General features: G+C 39.1%; 1 protein-coding gene across 2 annotated transcripts in view; it reads right to left on the reverse strand.

Annotated features, from left to right (window-relative positions):
* EPHA5 (EPH receptor A5) overlaps window positions 1–22,954 on the reverse strand; it is a 1,391,623-nt gene that overhangs the window by 232,125 nt on the left and 1,136,544 nt on the right. The gene's annotated exons all lie outside the window — the stretch shown is intronic.

Raw genomic sequence — 22,954 nt, forward strand, 5'->3', positions numbered from 1 at the left:
GATGAAAGGGATCTTCTGTTCTAGCATTCCTAATCTAAAGACATCATGCAAAGTTGATTAATCCAATCTGTCAAATGCTTAGAGATGCATTGTCAGTTTCTTGCTGTTTGGTGGAAATAGCACTATCCTGTGTTTTGTAAACTTATTAAAGTGTCTCGTTTCTCAGGTAAAAATGCTTGAGAATTTTGCCTTTTTGAAATGTAGAAGTACTCTAAGAAGTTCTCAGTATGATTATAACAATTTGGAAGTTAGGGATATACTTTTTGTTATTTCCTACTAAATTTCTCAAAAACATGAACTGGAATGGTCTTTTGATGGAAAACATTTGTCCAAAATATTTTTTCAAGCTAATTGTAAAGGGGTGTTTTCTATGATGGCAAAACCCACAACATATAACAGGGTGTACCCTTCTGCTTATGTATTCAACCTTTGAGTTAAGGATAAACCCCCTTCATGCTGATCACGATCAAAGTATTTAACTCTTTGATGTGAAATGTGGTTCATAAACACTACTCTCAATAGACACAATGACACTGATTTTAAGACAGTGTTAGGCCTTACTTTTGTATATGGACCATAGTGGTTGAATATGTTTATACTTCATCTCCATAAAACGATACTTTGGTTTGTTATTATTCTTATATTCCATTGTAATAGGACTGCACAGGGCATGTCAGAGATGGCATGACACATGCAAGGATTTCTAATGCTATCAGGACAAAAAACTTCTAAATAGGATAAACAGGTAAACACATGTGGTACAGTAAAGAGGCATCAGCATGTTTTTAATAATATTATCTTTGGGAGTACTGTTAGGAAATGGTTCCATCATATAAATGTTCACATAACTAAGTACTCTGAAAACAGCAAGCTTCTGTAAGCTGCAATAAGCAATTCCAGGTGTCTATGTTTGAGTCCCATTTTGTTGTCTATTTTCTAAGTACCCTCTAATGACAAACACTACTTCCCCACCAGCTGCACTAATGGCATTTTCTTTTCCCTGGTAGGATCTCTGCAGGTCAAGCTTTCTGTCCATGATGATTAGGCAGACTGAAAGTAGGACCATCAAATGCATGATGGGAGTTTTTTTTTTTGAATGATGATCTGAGTAAGTCAGCAGTTCCCACTTCAGTGCATTATGAATTCCATGCCTCAAACAATGAGTAAACCCTGCATCACATTATATTACTCTCTGTTCCAGCATGTAGTCTAAATACCACACTTTTTAATTATTAATTTGAGTACATCTTCCCAGATATCCTGATGATTGTCTTTTTACATATTTCATGTACCAGTTTGTTTTACACTATTACATGCACATTTTCTTCACTTACTGTGTACACAAAAACTAATTGTTATGACTTTGATACAACACCTTTATTCTTTGCAACAGAAAATCTGGTCCATTCATTTTATATACTACAAAAAATTGATTTATCTATGCAAACTTCTACATGCTTGGTTAGCTATAGGATAGTTCTTAAAAATTAAATCCATATGCAATGTAAAACTTGCCAGCAGCATGTTTCTCATGCTTTGCATGCATCCTATGAAACTCGCAACTAATTCTTTACCCCGTTTTTATTGATTTGCGCCGTTGGGTTTCACATGCATCTTTATACGGTTTTAACTCATCCCTGCCTACTTTTAAGTATGATGAACTAATTGTGTTTGCTCTGTACAGATCTATCACTTTATTTAATGTTAAACCTATTTTTCTCAACAAACTGCTACTTGTCTAATGATGTTTACACCACAGTTCTGCCTTCCACTATTGAATCACATACTGGCTAAACTCAAATCCTGCTTTCTTCTTAAATTAAGTACCATAAACATCTATAATTTTAGTGGAACCTTTTGATCTTATGAGAACCAAACTGCTATATTGCAGATATTTCCTCAGCACACAGTACCACTGAAACATATTTTCACCATTGTAATCATCTCTGCTTGTCCCCTTCTCAAAACTCAAGTGTATTGTAATCCTTTGTTTTTCTCCTGTGAAATGCAGAAGTGAAATACACTGTACTTTTTTGACTTCTTTTATATACTGCTTTCAGATGGGAATAAAATGAACTTTTGAATTTATAATTTCCAGTTTACTGACAAAATGGCCTAGAAAGGGTAATTTCCTTGTGGGTGTAGCATCGACATGTCTCAAGGTAGAGATGAAGTAATTATATCTAATTACATCTGATAACATAATATTCTGTATTTTCAAATACTAATACTGAGACAAGACATTAGTTTTAATGCTGTTAGCTTTACCAGTTAAACGTTTACACTGTGTAGTACCATACTGGAAAATATACCACATAATGCAGATATAAGTATCTAAAGGAGGGCAAGAATGCAGTGTTTTGAAGATCGCTTTGCATATGCTAAAATTGACAAGCTGCACATACGCACAAGTCCTTCACTGTTCCATTTCATAATTTACACTTCTGCCATATTTAGGTAACAATATTTTTCTAGGCATACCTACAAGTAATACAATTTATACATGTGGTTTATCTATTTCTCATCTTACCCAGCAACTTGTCAAAACAACCCACATCCAATCTACTTGCTTGTGCTGCTATTGTATTGTAGATCTACATCACCATTTGACCTTAGCAGTAGTATATTTTGCTTGCTGACCTTGTGTGACATTTTTAAAGGACTGTGGTCTGTGGAACCATAAAGATCATAAACACTCTTTCTCAACAGAAGCAGCTTCTTCTTATTCAGGCCACAGTCTAATACTGATAAACACTGTCAACTGTTCATTCATCCATTCTGTGTGGAGTCTATATGTTTTCCCTGTATTTGCATGGGTTTCTTACGGGTGCACCATTTTCCTTCCACATTCCAAAGACATGCAGTAGGTGGATTGGACACTACATTTGCCATAGGTGTGAGGGCATGTGAGTATGTGTGAGTGTTCATAGGTAGGTTCATTGGTAGGTGCTAGGCTATTGGCCCTAGGGCCTATATAATCCTAGCCAAAAAGGTACCCTGGCTTTTGCCACCAAAGAAAATTATTTTCCTGTGCCCCCTGTCAAGCAGAGCCACAGTGATCCCCAGGGTGAATTTCATATTTCCCATCCAATCATCAAGATTTTTTTTTGAAGAGTGCTAATGAGGAGCTTTGTTTGATACAGATAGGGAGTTTTTTCCAGAGTATGGGGACAGGAATCTATCCCTCCAGCATGTTCTGATTATTGTAGTGACAAGGTTTACGTCCCTAGAGCATGTAGCCTGGAGGGATTGGGATTTCTTTAAGTGGAGCATGTCCAACAGCTCTGGGTTTGACATAGCTTTGTATGTTAGGCAGAGATAGCCTTTGAGTAGGTGATATGCGACGGAGTAAAGCTGGTGTTTTTTGAGGCCAGTAATCCTCTTTGTGAGGTATTTCTGCGGCCTTTCCAGTTGTTGTAGATGTCTTGTGAGGTACATATCAAAAGGGTTATTGTACTCTATAATGGGTCTAATGAGTGATGAGTAGAGGGGGAAAAATTACCTTTTTTTTTCTGGATAAAAAACCTTTTGTGATGATGTGTGCCACATAGAAGGATTTCCTGACTACTGTGGCAATGTGATTATCAAAGGAGAGACTACTGTCCACCCATGTCCCAAGGTCTCTTATCACACTTTCAGTGTTAAGTAGACTACCGCCTATGTGGTAGTTCATGGGTACAGAGTTTTTACCAAAAGGGATGACAATGCACTTTTTGGCATTGAGCTTGAGGCCATGGCTTTGACACCAGGCGTCTGTCTCAGTGAGGCCCTTTTGTAGGATGCCCACATCGTTAGAAGTTTCGATTATGGCTCCTAGTTTGAGTAATCTGCGAACTTCATTAGCCAAAGGCCTTCTGTGTTAGCCTGTACTTCAGAGAAGTAGATACCAAACAGGAGAGGACCCAGGACTGGACCCTGTGGTACTCCACTTGTCACTGGTCTGAAGTCGGATTTGAAGTCTGCTACTTTCACAGTATGACTGTGTGTGCGAGTTTGGTGTGGAAGAACTCCCAAAGCAGGGCTATCTGGCAGGCAGTGTAAACCTTGGCTCTAGAGGATTATCACAGCTGAAATGACACCCTGACTCCATGTGACAAATGTTCATACAACTGTTCATACAAATGTTCATACAACTTCAAATTACCTTAGTTGTGTCTACCCCATGACTCAATTGAAATCAGCTCCCTCCGGCACTCTACAGTAAGTGTACTGAGCATGTATTATTCCTGACAATTCACGTTGCAAATGTTTTGACAATCTCACTACTAAAGGAAATTTCCTAGTTGAATTTCACTTCAGTTGCAAAAGCACAAAAGGAGAGGTTCATTCAGTTAAAACCTATTATACTGAGCACATAGTATCCCTAATTATTCCTGTTGCAAAAGTTAAGACAATATCACTACCAAGGAGAATTCTACTGCTGAATTTCACTCCAGCTGCAAAAGCACAAATTGGAAATACTGTACCTTCAGTTAAAACCAAGAATACAATTAAACTGCTAAAATATCTTGTTTTCCCTCACTTCACCATCGGTGTGTTCTGTACTGTAGTGCTGAATCTGCTGGAATGGCAACCTCACCCCCACCCACATGCCTTATACTACTTAAGATGAAGCTATATTAATCATAGCATCATAGGAAGTTACTAGGCTATTGGCCGTGAGGCCCTTACAAGTCTAGCTAAGAATTTAGCCCATGTTCCAACAAGTCAGCACCCTATGCCACTGTCCAGCAGGGACATAGAATTCCAGGGGTGTGTTTTCTGTTCTTATCCAATTATCCAGGTTGTGCTTAAAAAGGGTTATTGAGGTACTCTTCTTAATGAAGAGAGGGAGTTTATTCCAAAAAAGGGGGAGTCTCTGGGACACAAATCTGTCTCACCAACAAGTCCTATTGATGTCACAGACCAGGTTGAGGTCGTGCATGCGGGTTACTCGAGTGGAGCTTGACTTGCGGATATGCAGCAGTCCCATCAGGGAGGGATCTGAGATTGCTTTGTATGCCAAACAGAGGTCATTTCTGAGGAGTCTGTAGGAGACTGAGTAGAGGAGCAGAGCTTTTAGCCTATCTGTGCAGGGTAGATATTTGAGGCCCTGGATTCTCCGGGTGAGGAATCTCTGTGGTCTCTCCAGGTGCTGCATGTGCTTTGTGAGGTATATACCAAAATGGGCATTGTATTCAATAATGGGTTTTATAGGGGAAGAATACAGGGATGTTATGTCCACCTTGTCCCTGGATGAGATACCTTTACTAATGAGGTTGGCCATGTAGAAAGCTTTCCGTACAATGGAGGCAATATGCTGGTCAAAAGTCAGTTTGCTATCAACCTGGGTTCCCAAGTCCCTCATGACTGATTGCGTGCTTAGTACCTTATTATCAATGTGAAAATATGTGGGGACATCATTCTCCCCAAAAGGGATGATGATGTGTGTGACAATTGGGGAGAGTGGGAGAAGGCTGCCAGCCTAGTCAAATAGAATTTGATATATAATTCTGGCATTTGTAAATAAATGTAAAATACAAGCATGTTATCTTGAGTGTAAAAGAATATTATGAAATGTGGAACTGCAAAATATGTGACAACATTGCACTCTACTGGCCCAGTGAAGCATGTTGTGACCCTTTCATGTCAGAATTCAGCTCCGTTTTGTCTGGATCAAGGTTTCATGCCCATTGTTTTAAGGCTAAAGTTTATGACCAGAATTTAGATGTGGAATGTGCTTTATTGCTCTGGTTTCTGTTAGAGTATATATATGAAATGCCTTGTATTGTTGTAAGTTTCTGAGCAGGTGTTAGATTGCTAAATAATGCAGTTTGTGGCCTAAGAACTCAGACCAGGTGTTAAGATGATGCAATAGGAATATTGGGATATTGTCATAAATGATGTAATTTGGGAAGGCCTTAGAGACATGTTTGCTAGTAATGTTTAAATACTATTTCTCACAAGAGACTGGGAGCATTTTGATCTTGGATATCTAACTCTGCACTCTGCTTATGCTCACATGTAAATTTTAGCAATGTGATTTCTTGTAGGAATAGTTAAAGCTAGTAAAGATTAATTAGGTATTTTTCTTTGAAATCAGACCTGTCCTACTGTATTATTTTAAGTTTCTGTGTGATCTCTGAACTCTTAGATATCTCTGTAGTGTAGTAGTTTTGTCTTGCATTTTAATTATTTATTATTAAATATTTTTAAAACCTTCTACCTGTGGCTGGTTTATGTAGTGATAAATTAGAGTACATTATATATTTATAGAGCTTACCGTCTAAGCCCTTCCAATAAGCCTAGACTGAATAGTCACATTACCATTGGATAATAATATTGCACAGTAATAATTGGACACCCTTTTAAGGGCCTTTTAGTAGCTGATATTATTAGCTGGGTGGTGGCAGGTATTACTACCGTATGGTCTGGGTAAAGGGGCACAGCTGGAGAATCTGTGTCAGCCTTTCCCAGGAGTGTCTGTGAAGTTGTATAAATACTTATCTCAAAGTGTGTGTGTGGTGTGTCAGCTGCTTGGCAGGGACATGAAGCACTGGTTGGACAGAGAGGGTACTAGAGGTTTTAGCTTGCCCAGCTACGTTGAGCCTGGACCCTATAGCTGAGCAAGAGGGGAGTCTTATTGGGGACCTGGTGAGCAAGGGAGCAACCAGCACCAGACTGACTGTGATTTCTGTGTGCATTTAACGGAAATTGTACTTTACTGTGTGTATTAGTTATCCTTTCTTCTCTTCTAGGAGATGACCTCCCTGGAGTTAGTGGTGAGGATTGAGGCTCCTTGATTGCTGTGCCAGGGCACGGTCATCACAATGTATTTTTTGGCATTTAGTTTAAGGCCATGTTTCTGGCACCAGTCATTTGTTTGGGTGAGACCCACTTTGAGGATGTCCGCATCATTAGGGGAATTGATGACCACACCCAGCCTACAGTCATCTGCAAACTTTGTCAGCCATAGCCCACTAGATTTGGTCTGCACCTCTGAGAAGTATATCTCAAACAGCAGAGGCCCCAAGACTGATCCCTGGGGTGCACTGCTTGTTTTGGGTCAAATACTTGAGGTAGCTTCCCTTATTTTGACTAGGTGGGTTCTATCAGTGAGCAAGTTTGCTGCCCATCTGGTAACATATGGACTGATGCCTATTTGAGAGAGTTTATCTATTATAACTGAGTGGGGAATAGTGTCAAAAGCCTTGGCCAGGTCAAGGTAGGCAGTGTGCACTGTCTTCCCCTCATCTATAGCCTTGGTGACAGTTTCAAAGAATTTGACCAAATTTAACAGGCATGACCTCACCTTGAGAAAACCAAACTGTGTCAGATCAAGTGTCTGGAGGTTGCCAATGTCCTTGTTTATGAGATCCATGATAATCTGCTCCATGGCCTTGCAGATCAGGCTAGTTAGGCTGACAGGTCTATAATTTCCTGGATCAGTGGATGCTCCACCTTCGTGCAAAGGGATGACACTAGCTGTCCTCTACTCAGCTGGGATGAAGCGGGTACTCAGGCTTTGGTTAAATATGGTGCCTAATGGTGCTGCAAGTTCCTGCCTGAGTTCATGTAGGATGCATCCTGGGATGTTATCGGGTCACATGGAGGCTGCATTTTTTTGCCTTTGAGAAGGGCAATGATGACTTGCCCCCTAGAGATAAGGGGAGGGGGGTAGGTATTGGGGATGTCCTCTTTTACTGATGGGGGGGACAGAGGAGTGAAGTTTTCACTGAACCTGTCTGCCTACATGTTGGCTATATCTACAAGGTTTGTGTATGTGGTATCCTTGACCACCAATTCTGAGCAGATCTGAGTGCTTCCCTTGAGTTTGCGGACATATGTGAAGAAAGTCTTATGACTGTCTTTAGTAGATGTGGCCAGTTTGGACTCAAAGTTTGATTTGGAGGATTTCACTACTGCTTTTCTTTGCTTGTTCAGGCTAAAGAGAAATTGCTTCCAATTAGACACCTGCTCCTTCTTGGTCCTGGACAGCAATTTTTTTTTATTATAGAGTTTATTTATTGTAGATGTCAACCAGACAGGTTTATTCGTCCTTGAGGAGGATGATTTCATCCTGTCTGGTATTCCTGATTCTATGTAGCTATATAAATGCTCATATAGTACTTTAGTGTAAGTTTGGACATAGGTGCCAGTTTCTGTGGAGGGTGTGGGGGTTGTGAAGCTGTTTATACCTTCCCTCAGGAGGTTGTAATCAGCTTTGGAGAAGGTTTTTGTTTGACCCTAGCTGGGGGGGATTGTGACCTCAAAAGTGACTGCTTTGTATTCAGATCTTACCAGGGATGATGACACTGCAGGGATGCTGCATTGGTTACTCATGTTGGTTAATACCAAGTCCAAGATATTTTCACCATTTGTGGGGGTGTCAACCATCTTGTCCAAGGCATTTGCATTGACGAAATCAAGGAATCTCTGGGCATTTGTGTTTTGGCATGAGTATTTCTTCCAATCTATGGTTGGATAGTTAAAGTCGCCCAGGATCAGGGTAAAGGGTTGAATCTTGATAGATTCAAAGAGGTCCAGATAGGTGAAGTGGACATCTTGAGTCAGAGTTGGAGCCCTGCGGCTACCTATGATTTGAATAGGGGTCTTGTCAATTGTTAACTGCACCTGGAGTATTTCCTGTGCATAATACTGTTTGACCAGCCTATAGGTGTGTATGTCTTTTATATATATTGCAACTCCACCTCCTTTTGTTTTGCTGCCCACGGCTTGGGGTCGGAATGAATGATAGGATGAGTAACCTGGTATGGCTAGGGTGCTCTCTGCAGCTTTGAACCGGGTTTCTGTGACTGCACAAATGTCAGCTTCTTCCAGGGTTAAGAATGCTTGCAATGAGTGCAGTTTCATATTTAGACTCCTAGCATTTGGCAGCATGACCTTTAATTTACGTTTTAATGAAATTTTCATGTTGGTAGTTTTGACCTCATGGCATTGCCTAAAAAAGGCACTATGGGGGAGGCAAGTGCCCAACAGAGACAGATGCAGGCCATCCCTGGCAAAACATCATGGCTTGTCAATCATGTAATCCCAGGCTTTCAGGTACTGGATCCCTACTGAATGACACCAAAAACTAAGCCAGTTGTTAAAGTCAATCATTTTCTGTTTGTATTGTCTGGGTGACAGTAGAATGCTGCTTAAGGCTAGGGACATACCTGCCTGGGACACATACTCAGTGAGCTTGATTATGTCTCTCTTCATATAGTCTAGGGAGGTACATCTCAAGTCATTCACTCCAGCATGGACTATGACAGAGTCATAACAGTACCTGTTGAGAGACTTGAGTGCATTGGTGATATGGTGGATTCTGGCACCCAACAAACAGCTAACTGTGACTTTCTCCTTATCCAGCTTGGTGAGGGGCACATCTGTATATCTGATAATGACTACTATGTTGGGCTTATGCTTGGGCCTTAGTGGCTGTGAGACACAGTTGTGTGGTCTATGTGTGGTTTGGTGGGCAGTGGAGTTTGCATGCATTTATGCCTCTGAGGTATCTTTTGTTTGGGTATGCTTTTGTTGAGGACCTCCACATATATGGAAGTGTATTGTGTAGGTGTGGGTGGTGTTTGGGCTGTGGTGTTCATGTTGTGAACCTTCTCAGTGCCAGATATACTGGTTTGTGGGGGGGGGGGAGAGCGATGACACTAGGTGCTTGATGTAAATGCATCTCTCACAAATTGTGTTCCTAGGTGGTAGTATTAGAGGGTGTTCTGTGTACATGAGGCAGTTGCTACACTGTCTCAGGATGCCCATATCGACTAGACTGGCAGGAGAAAATGTAGGAAATTGTCCATCCATATTTGTCAGACATCAAAAGATCTAAGAAGGTAAAGGGAGGAAGGTCTACGAGTAGTACTCCTAGATGATAACCCAAGTGCTACTAAGGGAAAACTTGTAGCTGGAATACCTCAAAAAGCATTAAAAACCATGCAGCTAAAGCTCTGGATGCCGCAGACCTGTATCTATAATATGCTACTCAATTTTAAGGTTAAGAACTCAGTAAGAAAAAACTCACAATGAAGCACAAGATTAATCACTTATAGTCAAAACAATAGAACTCTCAGTATGAAAAAAATACCATTAAACAGCAGTAAAATGCAGTTAAACAGTAATGAATTGCAGTAGATAGCAATGAACTATAGTTAATCAGTAGATTGCTTTGAAACAGTAGCTCACAAATCACAACAGTGATAGCACAAATAAAGTAGCAATTCAGTGGAATACTGTCATCAATTTAGTGAGGTTACCAACAAGCAGTAATAAACATGGCAAACTAAATGCAGTTGAACTCCTAAGCAGAAGCAGCAAAATGAAGTAGAAAGAGGCACAGTTTTTTTTTTAGTATGAAGTTAAGAGAGAGAAGATAATGAGATAATTCAAGGTTCAGAAGCTAAAGGGGCGGGCCTTTACTAACTTCTCACTATAAACAGTAGAATGAGCTGATGTAATGTGACTAGGGGAGGGTCCAGTATCAACCTTATACTAGAGGTGGGCAACTCAATGCCACCAAGACTTAAGACCACCAAAGCAGTTGGGCAGGTGGATGGGACAAAAACAGATGCACAGATTACACAGATCTACTGTAAAACAGAAGTGCAGAAAACAATTGATAATAAGCACTTATCTTTTTCCAGTATCACAGCAGATCAAATGGTAGAAGGCCTCTCAGTGTGGCTGAAACAGCTTGAGCAAGTAAGTACAACTGGTTTAAAACACTGGCTATTAAAGGCAGAGAAACAGAAACCAGCCCAATTATCCAATAAAAAATAATAGTGTTGCAGAAATGCTTTTAGCTAGATGAAACCAGATTGATTCTTTCTGCCACAAAGAAAACAGCAAGGCCCCTCTATTTTACTCTAGCAGTGTAAAGTTTCACTGGAGAAAGCAAATAAAGCCTCTAACAATAAAATTAAATTTTGTGACTCGCTTCAAGTAGTTAGCTTTCTAAGATCTTGTTTTTGTTTCCAGAAACATTTTACCTCATTGGTTGTCTTTGGTGGAAAACCATCTGCTGGGGGAATAACTGCATTCCATTAAAGTACCTGATTAACCCTCCCCTCATCTCAGTTGTTCTCTAGCTACTATAGCTTTTGTAGCTTCAAATTCCAAATCACTTTCCTATCCCATGACCCAGGTGAAATCAACTCCCTCCAGCTGCTTCACTCTATAGTAAGGTACATTGCATTTTTTGACTATCTTAACAGAACCTGTCGATTATTTCATTCTGGTTCAACCTTGTACTACAAAATAAGCAAAAATAAGCTTTTAATGTGTTGAAATCTGGTTAAATGCCATTGCCTTTCTGCTGTTAATGTCTAGCAAATGTATTAGCAAGTTCCTACTGTCTTTTTTGTCTAGGATTTAGTGGTAGCACCTGACTTTTTGCTTTATGAAATGCACAGTTACAGAAAGTAAGTTTCTAATGTGTCGCTATCTGCTTAAGTGTTTTTTTTTTCTGCTGCTAATCTTTAGCACATATATTAAATGTTTTACTGGCTTCTGCTGTAGAGTTCAGTTTTAGCATATTTTACTCTAGCAATGTAAAATTTTCACGGAGAAAGCAAATAAACACATCTAGGCTTGTAAGTCATCTTAAGCCATTAGCTAATAATCTCCTATGGACCTATGAACAATAAAGTTATTGCTCTGACTCATCTCAAGTACCTCGTTGACTGTGTTTGGTGGAAAACCATCTATGGGTTAGTAACTGCATTCCACTGAAGTACCTGATTGGTTGACCTTGCTCCACATTCTCTCAGTGTGCTTGGGCTCACTACTCTCTTCTACACTACTCTACCCCCATTTCCCACACCCCCAGATCATCTACATTTAGCTTAAGCTAATCTCCACCCACCACATTTTCATCAATCATGAAATAGTTTACAGTCCATATTTTTGCCCCTCCTTCACACACCCACTAACAGCTTCCTACCTTTTTTTTCATTCTTCCAGCTGGATTCTTTCTATACTGTAACTCAACAACCCTTCCCACTTCAACCAACACACAACCAGGCCACCCTGTCCAGCCTTCTGTCAATATCTAGTTTACATTTTCACTAACCAAATACTCAAGTAGTAATTAGCATGCCATTCAAAGTACTGCAATTCACTTCCCTCCTCTTTCTTGCACACATAACCAACTGTCATATACCTCTCAACACCAGCCCTATGCCCAGTGTTCAGTCCATTGCTCTTAATGGCAATCACTCACATATTTCATTCAGTTTAGCCCATGACCTTTACAACCTGTTTCACAAGTAAGCAACCCAATCCAGAAATTAGTCAGAAAAAAAAAATTAAAGTCAAGTAGCATTGTATAATCCAACTATCCCTGCCCAGTCTGCAACTATGTGGTGACATTCACCTCCAACCCAGGTCTAGCCACAACAGCCTCTCTTATAATGGCCAGCACAACCATTAATAATAATAACACCTTACCCCTGCAACTCAGGTAAAACAAGTATAACATTTATAAACATTAACCTTAGAAGCATCTGTAACAATGTAACTGAACTGCACAACTTTATAATCTGATTACAACCCTGATACCCTCAGCATCACAGAAATATGGCTAAAACCTGAAGTCAAAGGCACTGAAATCCTCCCTCCATGATATAACATTCTTCAAGCGACCATAAAGCCAAAAAAGCAGGTGGGGTGGATATTATATATCCAAAACACCTGAACATATTCCTTTATCAGAAAAAGCATCCCTCATTCAATAATGCAGAGATTCTTACTGTCTTACTCAAGCTAAACTCTTATAAGACCATAGGTATCATTGTCTAATATATTTCCTCTGGCTATGACATCAGCACAGCAGAGAGCATACTATCCTAGGCATCTGCTAATATACCCCAAGAAACCACCATCTTCGGGGACCTTAACATAGACTGTGCCCAAACTGTGTCTGATTCCCTCTCTACCAGTATAAACATGTATGATTCTCTCAGCTCAGCAATAAACCAATAAGATAAAAAAAGCCCACCTATAAGGCCTCTCCTCTATACTGGATATTCTCAACTAAACCCATAAATACCCATAACTATGGCACACTGTCTGAAAATGAAAGTGACCATCTGACCAGTTTTGTGAACACGCTTGTGTGCAATCCAATTTAACAGTATATATACAAGAATGAGCATAACCTATCCAATTTTAATGTAGCCAGCTTCATCTCCATTCTCAAGCAACACAATTGGAATATGTATAAAAATTATTTCTTTAGATGAAGCAACCCTTGATTTTAACAAAACCTTTACCAATATTGTGAATGAGCAAGCTCTTCTCAGGAGAAACACTTAATCCAGCAACATGGCTATTTAAAACAATAGGCAACTGATGGTGCTTACAGACAAAGTCTGGAAAGCATGTCATGTCAACAAATCCCAGGAAAAATGTCTATACTACAGACAGATAAAAAATAATACTAAACACAGTATAAGGCTTGGCAAAAAATTCTACTACTTTAACTTACAGCAGACACACCAAAATAATCTTAAGAAATTCTGGTCATCAGTCTAAAATCTACTAAATCCAGGCCAGAGTCTACAACCTACTCCCTCCTCAAAAGACACTTCATCAACAGCCACTAATACTGTTAACAAACACTTCTTTCAAGCTGTAGCCTCACTTATCAAAGACAATCCCACCATGAACCTATCCCCCCACCAACAAAACCCGAATGAAGCTCTCTTCTCACTAAAACCTGTTCCTATCTCCACTATAAGAAAATTGCTCCTAAAACTAAAAACTACAAGCTCTGCTGCATCAGCCTTCCTCCTGTATTATTAAAAACTGCAGCTATAGTGTTGTCATATCCAGTATCTATACTAATAAACAGATCCAATCTAGCGTTTCATTACACAGCCATTTGAAAAGAAGGCAAAATTACTTCCTCTTCATAAAGGAGGACCCTCAGTTGACTGCTCCTACTTCAGACCAACTGCCATCCTGCCACCATTATTAAAATATTAGAAACGTGTATTCATTCCTAATTAGTTCCTTACCATTAATAATCTTTTTACCTCCACATAGTATGGATTTTGTCCCAACAACAGCACTACTACTGTTCTACTTCACTTTGCTGATACCAAAACAGAAATACCAGAAACCTAGTATTGTCCTTATTCCTAGACCTGTCTAAAGCATTCAGCTCTGTCTTTCACCATAAACTATTACTAAAACTCTCCTCCTTGGATCTCACCCCCTCTTCCCTCTCCTGGTTTAACAACTACTTAACAGACAGAGTCCAAGCAGTCAAATGGCAGCAAGAATATCCATCATTTCTACCCATTACTGTAGAGGTGCCAGAAGGTTCCATACTTGGAACCCTCCTGTTTAACACAATTATAAATGATCTACATACTGCGTCCACGCACGCCACTCTTGTACAATATGCAGATTACTCTACACTCACCTGCACAGCCTCTAACTTACAAAAACATCAATAAATTACTCAAGAATGCTTTACATCCATGGAATCCTGCCTACACAACTCAAACTCCTACTTAACCCAGAGAAAACAAAATTACTAATTTTCACCCAAAAAACATCCTACCAAAGCAAAACTGTTGTCAAAATCACTTCATTAAATAACACCCTGACTGAACAAGTCCCTAACACCAAACTCTTAAGAGTCACTATTGATGACAACTTGAAATTTGTCCTGCACTTCCAAATTGTTATTATAAAAGCACCAAAAGTTCAACCTCTTATATAAAACAAAACCCTAGCTAACAGAAGACAGAACTAGAGAAACCATAGCTAAAGCGTACCCCTTACCCACCCTACTGTATACCTCCTCACTCTTTACTAGCCTAGAAATATCCACACAGACAAAGTGGAAACAATGATTCAATCAAATTGCTTGCTTTGCTGGAAATTGCCCCTTTAGAACTAATCACTGTTCTGCCCTTAATCAACTAACTGGCTTGAACTCCCACATCACCTCTACTTTATTCAGCTACTATTAGCTCATACTTTAATATACTACCCTGATAAGAATCCAGCACTAACAGGCATGCTTCAACACTACCATCGTACCAAAGCTCTTCGCTCTAAAGACAAACGTTTCCTCTTCATCACTAAAGCTCAAAATGCAATGAGAACCTCCTTCTACTAAAACTATGTAGCTACCTTCTGAAATGCCCTCGTCTCAGGCTTCTTGAAATCCAAGAGGCATTCAAAACGCATTTAAGAAAACACCTCGCAACATCCTGGCTCTTTAACCTTACATCTCTAAGATAAGTCTAACATCTTTGCTTTTTTCCTCTTCTTCTACTATACCTCTGCTCTGCTATACTCTGTTGCCAACTATCATTCTGTCTTCACCCACCCCGCCTTCCAGCTATGCATCTCTTAACTCTATCTCATAATTAAATCAACCTTTTGCTATTCACCCTTTGTAAATAACTCAGTACTCTGTATTGTGATATCTAGCCTACTGCATAGCTATTTAACTATATCTATAAAGAATATAACTGGTAAATGAAACATTACTACTGTATATATAGTTACTATCTTATCTATTTTGACATTGTAAAATTTATTTTAATTGTATTCTGCCTAACATTGTTTATACTGTATAACTTAAAAGATTTTGTTTGTACTGTATTTACTAAAGCTTTCCTCTCCGGGGCTTCACTGAAAGGGAGTCTTTGTGCCCAGCCTGACTTCCCTAATCAACAAATGTAAAATAAATAAATAAATAACTAGGCAGATAAGTAAGTAAATTGTTACATTTATATAAGAAACATATTGTTGTTTGAAACTGACTTTCTACTTTAAAGTTAAGTCCTCTCAGAGACTCATTAAGCATCAGAACTGTGCTTCCCATCTATCTGTCTTTTGGGCTGTCTATCTTGCTATCCATCTATCAATGTACCTTTATCTTGCTGTTGTTTGGAAAATTCTGTTGTAAAACTATGTTTTAAACAAACACATATACATCGTTAAAGCTATCCCTTCCCTAGTCCGAACACAAATAACAACCACATAACAAAAAAGTATTAATGTGAAAATGGTTCTGTACATGCACCAGAGCTGATGTTTAAATGTGTTCTGCGTGATTTTGTAACTGAAAATAACAGATTTTGCATGTGTTTTTGCTTGTTTTTGAAAAGACATGACTGCATTTCAGAAATCCTGCCAGTTAAAACCTAATCTGCAGCAGATTTATCCAGCAGCATGCAAACTACAAAATTATAAATCTACCACTATTTTAGCATGCTTTCTTGCTGATATATTGACACACTTATACAAAATTTCATATTGTCATAATCTGACAGATAAACTGTTACATATCTGTAGCTGTTTTAGACATATACCAGGTATCACCAGCCAAAATGTTTGCAATGATGTCAGCTTTCTGTGACACCTTACAATATTGCCATATAGTATGTACTGCTCTATAATGAATCACAGTAAAATTATAATATACCATATTTCATAATGTGGAACAATCTAAACCACAGCAAACTGGTGTACTTTCATTGTTTTCTCCCACATGTCGTTGGCAATGACAATAAGTCATATACAGTAAATTCATTAAAGGAGTTATGCCCCAAAATATTAAAAACTATGGACATTTTTGTAACTATTGCTACAGACAAAGATCAATATCTCATGTTACTCATGTATAACATCACAGATCTTGGGCAATTTCCTTCAACAAATGCAAATTTGTAGCTTCTCACCTAACACCTGTAACACTTTAATTCTGTAAATAGTACATTAATGCAGATATTAAAAATGCTTCTTTTTTGTACCTTTCTATAGCAAACAAACCAGGAGAGTCATGAAAAGGCCTAGTTCCTACAAATTGGCATTTTGTGATTCAGAGACGCATTAGTCTCACAGAGTAATTACCCCATCAGCTAATATGCATGTCCCTGAATTGCTGTTACTGCTGTGAAGTTTGGATCGCTGTTGATCTGCAGATTACAGAAGTTAACTGCTGTGGCTGCATTATGAAGGCACTGGCCTCCTTCCTCAGCCCCTCTTCCCCACACACAAGTACACATTCAAACACACACACACACACACACACACACACACACACACACACACACACACTACGGACTTCACAACTGTCCCTAAAGGTAAGTACCACTAAGGCACAGGAGTTTTGAGTACTCCCTTACAGCTAGTGTTACTCCCAACCCTAATCCTCCTACTACTGTCAGTGCCATTATGGCATAAGTGTACTATCACTGGTGGCTAGTGTTTTCCCTCATCCTCAGATCCTTCTATTACTTTTGGTGGCATTATGGCACAAGTATATTATTTCCGGTAGTTAGTGTTCCCACCCATACTGCTGTTGATACCATTATGACACCAGTGTATTATCCCTGAAGACTAGTGTTTCCCCCCACCCCAACCCCCCACTACTGTTGGTGCCATTATGGCACAAGTTTCTTATCCTGGTAGCTAATTTTTCCCCGACCTCCTATCTTCATATTCCTGTTGGTATTGTTGTAGCATGTGTATTACCCCTCGTAGCGAGTGTTCCTCCCCATTCCCAATCCTCTTATGGCTGTTGTTATTGTCATAGGCAAATATATTACCCCTCATAGCAAGTGTCCCTCCCCACTCCCAATCTTCATAGTGCTGTTGGTACTGTTATAATACAAGTGTATTACCCCTTCTAGCGAGTGTCCCTCCCCACTCCCAATCCTCATACTGCTGTTGGCACACCAAGTTCAGTGCTTTAAGTCTCCAGTCTGCAGCACACCAAAATAAAGTTGTAAAAGTCTACAAATCACCCAACATGAATTCAAGTAACACGTACAACCTCCAGTCTGCAGCATACCAAAATAAACTTGTAAAATTCAACAAATCACCCAACCTGAATTCAAGTAACACCTACAGTCTCCAGTTTGCAGCATACTGAAATAGAGTTGTAAAGGTCTACAAATCACCCAAAGTGAATTTCAAGTAACACCTACAAAAATCTTTAAATCTCCAAGTTGTAAAAAGTCTACAAATCACACAGCATGAATTCAAGTAACACCTACACCAAGCTTTGCATTTTAAATCTCCAGTCTGCAGCACACCAAAATAAATTAAATGTTGAAAATAATTTTATCACTCTCCTGCAAAGTTTACATTCTTTGTAAGGCTCTCTGCACACCACTGGGCACTGTCTTTACTATCACCCTTCTTGGTCATCTCCATTTTTCTCTAAATAATTGTTCCCTCCCTTACATGTCCTTCCTTTTCCCCTTTCTCACTGCTTTGTGTTAATGCTGTGATATCTAGTATACCCTACCGTATACTGCAGCTCAGTACCTTGCATTTCCCTTCCTTTTACCTTTTCTGTTGCATTCCTGACATGAAATATTCTCTAATAGTCTAATACTGATTATTGTACTCTGCTTATATTTCCAGTGATAGGATTCTGCTGATAGATGCAGTCTGGTTCTTCCTGTTCCATTCACTCACCTCCCTGCCCCACCCACTTCCAGGGCCTCTACTCATATGCCCAGTGAACCACTTCCTCTAATTTTCACTATCCAGTTATATATAACTCTACCATGCCCACACCCACATCACATTCATAGCTTACATATTTTATTTAGCCAAGCTGATCTGCTTTACCCTTTCTCCATAAATTTGAATCTCATTTCGCCCTACTATAATTCTTTGCATCTTACTATATTTCAGTCCTCACAATACAAACACCACCTCTAACTATCTTAGAGTAATTCCAGGCTTACCACCTTCTCTCTTCCTATTCCTATTTATACCTCACAACCCTACCAAATTACTCAGTTTTTACCGAGTTTTGGGGTCCAAATAATGGGGTTCCACAATTCCCAAGTCATACACCTTAATTTCCGAATTCTCCGGCTTTGTATTTGAATTTTTTTTTCTGGCTTTTTTTGAGCCGACATCATCGCATGCTTGATGACATTAGCTCCATTAAACAGCCTGCCAGCCTGTCGGAATTGAGCTCAAGGGCTCAACGTGCGTGTGTTTCCAACTCCAGCTGCAAAGGAATGGTGGTCCAGGACCAGAGCAAACAAACAGCGAGGCTGTTACAGGAATAGACTGCTGACTGCTGCCTATGCTGACAGAGGAATGAATTGACTGAGCAGAAGTATTTCTTATGCCGCCGGATGAGAAGGTGTGTGTGTGTGTGTGTGTGTGTGTGTGTGTGTGTGTGTGTGTGTGTGTGTGTGTGTGTGTGTGTTTGAGTGTGCACTAAGTAGGACAGGAGACTAGGTCTTAAGCAATGGAGAGTTAGGCATCAATGAAATTATGCATTAATGCTAAATAGGCCTGTATGAACTAGAAGCCTGTATCTAGCTGATGGATGTCATTTTGGGGAAAAAGTCACAAGATTACCTACTCTCCTTTTATTAATTAAAAAGTAGAGATGTTTGTTAGGATAAGCTGCACATCTTCTTATGGCCTAATCATGTCATGCTAGCATAACAGCTGATCTAAGGACTTGAAGACTGGCTTATTGCTGTAGCTATCTTTTGAGCTCACAACATTGGTTTCTAACCTTATATTAAGAAGAATTTCTGATACAAGCATAAAAATATTGTAAAATCTGCTACAGTGCATGTATCTAACAATTATTAGTTACTGAATCTCATCAACAAACTGTCATACAGCTTTAGTGGGAGATATAAGGACATGAATAGACACACACACACACACACACACACACACACACACACACACACACACACACACACACACACACACACACACACACACACACACACACACACACACATACACATACACACACACACACACACACACACACACGCACATGCACACGCACACACACACACACACATGCGCGCGCACATGCGCGCGCACACACACGCACGCACTTAAATATGACTATATCAGTCATATGGATTTCTCAAGCTTCTTACCACCATGGTAAAAATTCACCTTACTTTTAATTCGAATTACAGTTATATGTCCTCATCTTCTCATCTTAATTACCATATATGTTTCATGTTGGTTTTGAGTTTCTCAGTAACAAATCAGATAACTGTAAAATTACTACTAGCATAACGGATAAGATGACCTTAAGGTACATATATTTTCATAAATGAAAAAAGATAACCTCATTTGTTAGGAATAGAAAAAAGAAATAATGTTTTACAGATGACTGAACAGACACCTTTTCCTGCTGTATATCTTATACTGAAAGAACTGTAAAGCTATGACTACAGTTGAGAGACACATCGTATGTGGATGTGCCACATGCTTGCAAAAAGCTGATTTGCTGCATAATGTATACACTACTTCAGCACTTAGAATACTGTTTAGTCTTCCTGTGACTATGAGAAGCTGATACTTTTGAGGAGAATGAATAAATAGAAATCAAAGGCATACACAAAGAGTACGGAAATATGAAACTAATTTAAAACATTCTCATGTTTCTGAGGCAGTCGTTACAAACTGTGCATTTTCATTAGACTAAATATGGTTTGTATATCACCTGACTGCAAACAACTCTAAATTATATTAACTGAGAATATGAAGACATTTGATAAACAAAAAAAAAAAAAAAAAGATGAGGAGGTTGAAAGACATTTAGAATGAGGTAGGTAGGAGACTAACAGACATAATGGAAATGACATTGGAATTTTCTGAATATCCATGAGGGTGTTTCAAAACAGACAGCTAGTAACTCTGGTGCCATATTTTGGTTCTCTGTTCTTCAGTTTGCATTTGAAAGTCGGTATCCCACAATTCCAATGGAGTGGGTAGGGTTATATAATTATGTATGCAAATTTGATGTTAATCAGTGTACAGATTTTTACCTATTTTTCATGGACCTTGTCCAAATTTTTGATGTTTCCAGGTTGAGAGGTATACCCCTATGTTTTTCATTCCACCTATTAATACACACATCAGACTAACAAAGAACCATAAATTTACTATTCGCCAATCATATCTCCCCTCCACGTATCACAAATTTTAAGACAAAACACCTACCCAAACTGTCAAAGACCACCCTGAAGACAACACATTTCCAACCTTACCTTAAGCAGCTCACATATCACTAGATAACATACATCTCTAATTACACCTGATATTTCATTCTAACATACAAATACTTCTTCTACTATTTGTAAACCCATCCTCACACTAGACATGCTACTGTTAACATCCCTAACATCTTTTCTCTTAGTTCCCAACCTCACTACAACTATACCATCACATACCCCCATTCACCAATACACATCAGTAACCACCTCTAACCATCTCCCCAATAAACAACACAGCTTCTCGCATATCTTCACCCAGCATTTCCCCCTATACCCCCCATATTATTCAATCCACAAATTGGCCTCCTAACCTCCTATGAAACCACACTTGACACCAGTAGTATCACCTATGTATAAAAAACATATTAAATGGTAGTCATTCCTCATTGCCTATCTACTCAAAAGTGGAGACATATATCCTAACCCAGGCCCACCCTTTAATCCTAACCCCAAAAGTACCCCAAAGATTTAAACATACTAACGCTGAACCTCAGAAGTATATGTAATAAAATAGCCCAAATGCATGCCTGGATTGATCAAAATAAACCTGACATATTAGACCTTACCGAAACATGGCTACACCCCAATGGAAAATACTTGGAAATAATACCTGGAAACTTTGCAATAACCAGATGAGACAGATCTAAAAGGAAAGGGGAGGGGAGGGATAGTCCTTCTATATCCCTCTGCACTCAGTATCACACCTTACACCAGTAATATATCCACCTTTTCTTATGGTGAGTTACTAATCTCTTTTTTTAAACTCCAACACAACAAAAAGAATATGCATATTAGTAATATATATCCCACCAGGTCACAATATAAAAGCATTAGAAGATATATTATCTTGGACATCCCAAACAATAAATCACAAAACAGGAGATGTTAATATAGATTGTCGGACCATTGCTTCCAGATCCCCCAGTAATAGTATCAATCTGTATGTTTTTTTACAGGTTATCAATAGTCCAACAATATACAGCAAAGATCTTACCTGCCAATCCACCCTAGACTGGATCCTAGTATCCCAACCCACCAATTATCCCTCTTCAGGTACACTGTCTAATTCCCGGAGTTATCATCTGCCGGCTTATGCTGTTAGAACAAACTAACAACAACTAAGAGGACACACTGTAAAATCAGTTAGGAATTTAACTAATTTTTGTTAAGTATAAATTCAACAATCTTCTACATGAAATAGACTGGACAACATTTAAAGTACTACCCCTTAATGAAGCCATACTATACTTTACATACTTAATACCCTAGTCCCCATATCTATGAAAATAATCAAAAAGAACTCAGCCCCATGGCTCTCTAAGGAATGTAAATACATGATGAACCAAAGGGACCTGTCTGGAAAACCTGGAAACTAAACAAAAACTTAAAAAATTATGTCAACTTTAAAACACTATGCAACAAAGTTATAAACTTAATCAGCAAAGATAAGAAATCATACTATTCCCACCTTCAACTCCAGCATAAAACAAACCCACCCAAAATTTTGAGGGTCCACATCTACTCTACTTAACCCCTGGGCCAAACAGAGATCACACTCCATAACCTGATACCCCTCCATCACCAACAGCCAAAAACTTTAACAAGCACTTCATAAAATCAATAGCAGAACTACTAACACCCCTAACACTGGACTCCACCTTCAACCTATTTAGGCACCAATCTTATACCATCAACTACCTCTAACCCTATTATTAATAACCCCCCTACTCAACAAAATGCCATGCAAACCCCATTCTTACTGCAGCCCATACCCACAAGCACCATAAAGAAACTACTAGAAAAACTAAAACCCTGTTCCACCTCGGGTGATAATCTTCCACCACACTACCTCAATCTGTCTGCCATCTCAATCGCCTACCCAGTCAGTATCCTTATAAATAGGTCTTTTTCCGAATCAGAAG

The sequence above is a fragment of the Protopterus annectens genome, chromosome 2.part0 (assembly GCF_019279795.1).
Source record: "Protopterus annectens isolate FY-2018-M chromosome 2.part0, PAN1.0, whole genome shotgun sequence".
NCBI classification, from domain to species: domain Eukaryota; kingdom Metazoa; phylum Chordata; order Ceratodontiformes; family Protopteridae; genus Protopterus; species Protopterus annectens.